Source organism: Capricornis sumatraensis, chromosome 21, assembly GCF_032405125.1.
Source record: "Capricornis sumatraensis isolate serow.1 chromosome 21, serow.2, whole genome shotgun sequence".
Taxonomy (NCBI): domain Eukaryota; kingdom Metazoa; phylum Chordata; class Mammalia; order Artiodactyla; family Bovidae; genus Capricornis; species Capricornis sumatraensis.
In genome coordinates this window covers 20,488,790-20,495,148 of record NC_091089.1, presented here as the reverse complement: position 1 = coordinate 20,495,148, position 6,359 = coordinate 20,488,790, and the positions used below count along the sequence as shown (strand labels likewise).

At 37.0% G+C, this 6,359-nt stretch overlaps 1 pseudogene; it reads left to right on the top strand.

The window, feature by feature from the left end:
- Positions 1–4,485: 4,485 nt before the first annotated feature.
- LOC138097777 (U6 spliceosomal RNA) lies at positions 4,486–4,582 on the top strand (annotated as a pseudogene).
- The last annotated feature ends 1,777 nt before the right edge of the window (positions 4,583–6,359 follow it).

Genomic DNA, 6,359 nt, shown 5'->3' with positions numbered 1-6,359 from the left:
TTCTGGTGAACCATCCCTTCTCTCCCACATCACTTTGCTCCAAAACAAGCTTCCTTTTCCCAGTTTCATGCAGTTCATAATAAATTTCATTCAGTGTGCTATTGCTTTCTTTTAGTTCATTTTGAAACATTTTCAATAAATCTTTTCCAAAATCTCACACCTATATCTACAATAACGTTATTCACATCAAAGCAGAATGTTTATTTATAATCTTTATTGAGTGCTAGACTTCTCTCTTTTTTAAAAAAGATTTACTTATTTATCATTGAATGTGCTGGTTCTCTGTTACTATACGTGGACTTTCTCTGGTTGCAGCGATAAGTGGGTACTCTTTATTGCAGTGTATAGGCTTCTCATTGTGGAGGCTTCTCCTGTTGTGGAACCTAGACTCTAGGTATGGGGGCTTCAGCTGAAGCAGTGCATGGGCTCAGTAACTGTGGCTCATGGGCTCTAGAGCACAGTCTCAGTAGTTGTGGCACATGTCTTAGTTGCTCCACAGCATGTAGAATTTTCCCAGATGAGGGGTCAAACCAGTGTTCCTGTATTGTAAGGAAGATTCTTAACCAGTGGACCCCTAGGGAAGCCCTAGATTTCTGCTTATACTACGTTAGAGACATCTCAGAAATGACCATGGAGATAATCTGTGAAGTATAAATTATTATGATCATTTTACAACATGAAATGGAGGTTTGAGGCTTGAGTTAATTGTCTAAGACAATACTAGGACAGTCAGGACCCATGCATAAGTCATTGTCCCCAAAGTTCATTTTTATCTCATATTATACTAGCTGTTTCCCCTCCAACATATATATATATATATATATATATATATATATATATATATATATATATATATGTACATATATACACACATATATATATATATATACATGCATATATAGTCATCCTCTCATGTTCATGTAACATCCTCTTCATGTAGCAACATTAAAAAACTTTAAATATTTTAGTAAAAAAGCAAACAGAAAGTATAGAAAGGTCTAGAATGAGTTTGTGCAGATACTGTCAGGCACAGTAGCCTGATTTGAGAGGGCAGATGACCTTCCTTTGGCTCTCTCTAATCAGAGCCTCAATAGAAATATGTACATCAGGGCAAGGTGTGTTCCCAGATTCCCCTAGAGCCAACACATTGGAAAAGACCCTGATGCTGGAAGATTGAGGGGAGGAGGAGAAGGGAACGACAGAGGACAAGATGATTGGATGACTTCACCAACTCAATGCACGTGAGTTTGAGCAAACTCAGGGAAATAGTGAAGGCCAGGGAAGCCTGAAGTTCTGCAGTCCACAGAGTCACTAAGAGTCGGAAAGGGCTGAGCCTCTGAGCAACAACCACCACTCCTCTAGAGGATGTTTAAAGAGTAATTATTACCTATAGTGCTGCAAGAATAAGATATTTTTAAGTAGACATTTCCACAATGACTCTTTTTAAATTTGAATGCTTTCCTTTGTTTCAAAATTACTGCCATCATCTAATGAGGAGAAACAGGTTAAATTAATCAAAGTAAAATTTTAGACTGAATATCAAAAAAAAATCTGCTAAGAGTGAGATCCATTAAACTCTATTAGGAGCCCCTTTGATTAAGTCTTTTAAAAGAAGACTGAGTTCCCCCAGGATGATTCTAAGAAAACCCCAGGCCAGGGGAGAGAAGCAGATGGAGCCCACAAGCCCTCCAATCTCTAATGTGGGTGATTTTTATTCTGAATTCCCTCATTTTGCCTTCTTGTCAACAAATTCTGCCATCATTTCACTCACATCTTTGCAGCATTTTTCCAGAGCTGTTAACAGAAATCATTTCACAGAGAGTGGGAAGGAATGTCATTTTGTCATTTTCTTGGGGGAGTGGAAGGGAAGAACAGGTAGTCTTTGCTTCCTGAGGCATTCATGAAGAAAAAAGAAGAGGAAAGTGAGGCCTGCCAGCTCATGGGGTACAAGAAAGAACTTTCCTCAACAGTGCTATGCAAAAATAGTAACTGGAAACTCCTCAGCCAGCCTCTCTCCTTATTAAATAGAAGGAAGGACAATTTGGGACCATATTAACACCCCCAAACTTACTAGCACTAATGAGCTGCATGAACTTAATCATTACATTATATCTGAAGAGTAAGAGGAACTTTAATGATCATCAGGTATAATCTGCTTCTTAATTCAGGAACTCCTTTTAATTACAGAATTCCTATGAGATGGCCATTGGAAGCTCATTATTTCATTGAATTTTCCATCCCATGGTTAGTTGTTTCATTTGTTAAAAAAAAAAAAAAGTCACCCTTTTATTGATCAAGGACATTCATTCCTTAGTACTTGCTTTCTCCTTTGGAATAATAATAATGTATGAAGAAAAGAGTGATAATGATGATGACAAATTGCAGCATTTTTTTCTATATATTAGGCATGTAATACAATTTTACATAATTTTATATTCTTTTATAATCAGAAAAATCTAAGATTATAGGCATTTTTATTAGTCTCTATTCTACACAAGGAGGGATTGAGACATAATTCTACAGTGACCTCGTTGAGGTCATATAACTAATAAATGGAGAATTAGAATTCGTACTCAATTCTATTTGATTACAGAGCTCAAGCTCTTATGTGCACTGCATACTGGACACACAGATACACATATACACAAAGCCTCTAGCTCCTTATTATACACATTCAAAATACACTGTCTGTTCTTTTTTTTTCCCCCCTAGATTGCATATCCCAGCCTCTCTAAGGATTCCTTAATTAATATGACTTTCCGCCACATGATCATAGTTGATTTTATTGCAGAAGTTTCTAACTTTCCTTCCTAGAGTGTGGAACCTTAAATTGGAAATAATACTGAAAACTGTGGTTTAAGTGCAGAACATAGAAGATGTTATCACCATCCTTCATCACTTTTCCAAATCAAATTCCTGCATCTGTAAAAGTTATTAATAGCAGAGATGATAATTGACATTAGAAGAACACCAAAGTAAAAGATGTAGGAGATAAAAAATTCTTACAATTGAGAAGATACTATTTGCAGGTCAGAAATTCTTGTTATTTACAGGAAGCATCACCATTTTTTATGTAAAACTGAACCTACACTTCTTTTATATGGTTTCCTATTCTATTTGAGGACATGGAGCTCCCTGCATCTGCTGAAATTTGGTGTGAATGTGCTTTCAGCTCAGCTGCCCAAGGTGCAACCACACAGCAGGGGCTCCATTCTTATATATTTAAGAGCCCCACTGTAAACTTCTGGCAGAAGCAATGTGCTAAGAAGAGCTCAGCCTTTCAGATTAGTTAGAAAGTGAAATAAAAACTAGGTGTGACTGTCTTCAAGTGACCAAGGTAAATCAAAAAGTAGGAGATGCCTAAGTGTTATTCCCACAGCCATAGTGGGAGACTGGGTTGCCACAGAAGTCACTAGCTGCTGAAGCCTTTGTCTGGAACTTTCAGGAAAACTCTGATTCTGATGTGGAAATTGTTCAAAGACTGAATAAGTTCTTTGAGAAAGCTCCGGGGGTAGTTAGGGGAACTATGATAGTATGCTTTCAAGGAACTCATGCACAATCCAAGAAAATAGCAAGGCCAGTGCCAAAAGAAGCAGACAGACTTTGTTAAAAGAGGAAACTAGTAGTAAAGGTGGTAATTATAGTAACAAAATGATTTAATGTGTAATGGAATAATATCAATCAAACATGGAGATAAGTAAAAAGTGGGGGGCTTTGGAGTTAGGGTATTATTATGCTTTCCTGCATCATTTTCCATCTGACTTGATGCATATGACAATAAGGATCCTCAAGAAACTGCCTTGGGTATCTATTGAAAGGAAAAGGTATCTATTGAAAGGAAAAGTGGACACTATTCAATGTCAGAAGTTCTGGGCTACAGTTTTGATCATTAAGTATCACTGTGGTTGGAGGCACTTTCATGAGTAGAATAATAAGTATATATAAACAAACGAACAAACAAAAAAGTATAGTGAAAAATGTATTAAACTTACTCTCCCTTGTTTCTCCTCTTCCCTCTCCAATCAGCTAGACCTTGTTCTTCTTACTTTCTAAACTTTTGCATCTTGTTGAAGTTACATGCATGACTCTAAGCAACCTACTGATATGCCTTTCTTTTTTCTGACTTATGAAATTTAACCATTATTTTTCCTATCTATTGAAAATGAAGATTTAGCTCATCTATATGACCCCAACTTCCACTTCTCCACTTACCTTTTAGCTAATTTTTCAATTGACTAAATCTTTAATCTTTAATGTTGTTTCAGGACTTCCCTGGTGGATCAGATGGTAAAGCAACTGCCTGCAATACGGAGACCCAGGTTCGATCCCTGGGTTGGGAAGATCTCCTGGAAAAGGAAATGGCAACACACTCCAGTATTCCTGCCTGGAGAATCCCAGGGACAGAGGAGCCTGGTAGGTTATCGTCTATGGGGTATCAAAGAGTCGGACACGACTGAGCGACTTCACTTCACTTCACTTCACTTAATGTTGTTTTAGCAGTATATACAATAAAATTGGAATGTTACAGAAATTGGCATGGCTCAAGGATGACATGCGACTTTGTGAAACATCCATATTTTTATGGAATATTATTCAGCCTTAACAATAATGAAATTCTATTACAAGCTACAGCATGAAAAAAAAATTTGAAAATATAGTGCTGAGTGAAATAAGCCACACAAGGAAGGACATATGTTGTATCATTCTATTTATATGAGCTACTTAGAGTAGTCAACCACCTAGCTAGGGGTTACCAGGGGCTGGGAGAGGGGGCTGTAAGGAACTGTTGATTAATGGGTAGAGAGCTTTAGTTTGGGAAGCTAAAAAAGTTCTGGAGATGACTGGTGCAACACAGTAATGCAACTGAACTGTACACTTAAAAGTATTTCATGTGTTAGTCTCTCAGTCATGTCTGACTCTACGACCTCATGGACTGTAGCCCAGCAGGCTCCTCTGTCCATGGAATTCTCCAGGCAAGAATACGGGAGTGGGTTGCTATGCTCTTCTCCAGGGGATCTTTCCCAGCCAGGGATTGAACCCGGGTCTCCTGCATTGCAGGCAGATTCTTTACTGTTTGAGCTACCCAGGTATTTAATATGTATTAAATTGGTGAATTCTGCTAAGTATATAGTAAAAGTATATGGTATATAGGTATAGTATATAGTATACTTATACAGAAGTAGTATATAAGTATATATAATATATAAGTATATAAGTATAGTATATAAGTATACAAGTATATAGTACCTACACATATATACGTATATGTATGTTAGTCGCTCAGTTGTGTCCGACTTTTTGCAGTGGACTGTAGCCCACCAGGCCCCTCTGTCCATGAAGTTTTCCAGGCAACAATAATGGAGTGGGGTTGCAAACCACTCCAGTATTCTTCCCAGGAAAATCACATGAATAGAAGAGCCTGGTGGATTACAGAACGTGGAGTTGCAAAGATTCGGAAAGGACTGAGAGATTGACCACTCAGGCATACATTTGTATATATATATTCATTGTTTAACTTCTCTTATCCTTTGACTTCTTCCACATAAAACTAACGTTTATGCACATCTTTTCAGTCTTTATCCTTTATCCCCCGCCGCGACCCCCTGCTTTTCTATTTACTATGCATTGGGATTATTGTGTTCAGAGCCATTGCAGCTGATGGAAGCCAAGTGACCAGCATGACTTATCAGTGAATTGAGTGGCAAGGAAGTGAGCCATTCTCAGATGTGGACATTTAACCAAAAAGACCTTGGTTCTTTGCCACCACAATGGTAAAGTTTGAGATGGCTGTTTTTTTGTTTTTTTTTTCCTTTTTATGTTCTTAAGTTTTCCTGAGGTTACTTTTTAAGACTAGAGACTTTTCACCTATCCCTTTGTGTAATCAGCATACCCTTCAAATACAACTATTAATGTCTTTTTCCAGATATGTATGATTTTCCTGTGTTTTATTTTGCTTGTTCCTTCCCTTTTATATTCTATTTTCCCATTTCACACTTCATATTTATCAGATTTTATATATCCTTGATTGTTATGTCTCTTCTATATCTTATTACATACTTCCGCACTCTGTCCATTTTGTTCTATATATAGAGTTTCTTGACTTTGATCTCTTTTTCTTTTTTTTTTATTACCCTTCAAGTCTTTATGAAAGTACTAATTAGATTTTTTTCCAAGTTTCTTCTTTTCAGTGGCTTTTTTTTTTTTTTTCCTGTTTCCACTGGGACTGCTTTATCTATTTATTTTGTCAGTTGAATGCTGCTAATTTTCTTTATATGCTTGAGTGATTATAAGTTACCTGTGTATACTTAAAACAGGAGATATTGAACTGACATTTCCAGGTAGTGGATTGGGTTTTCTCT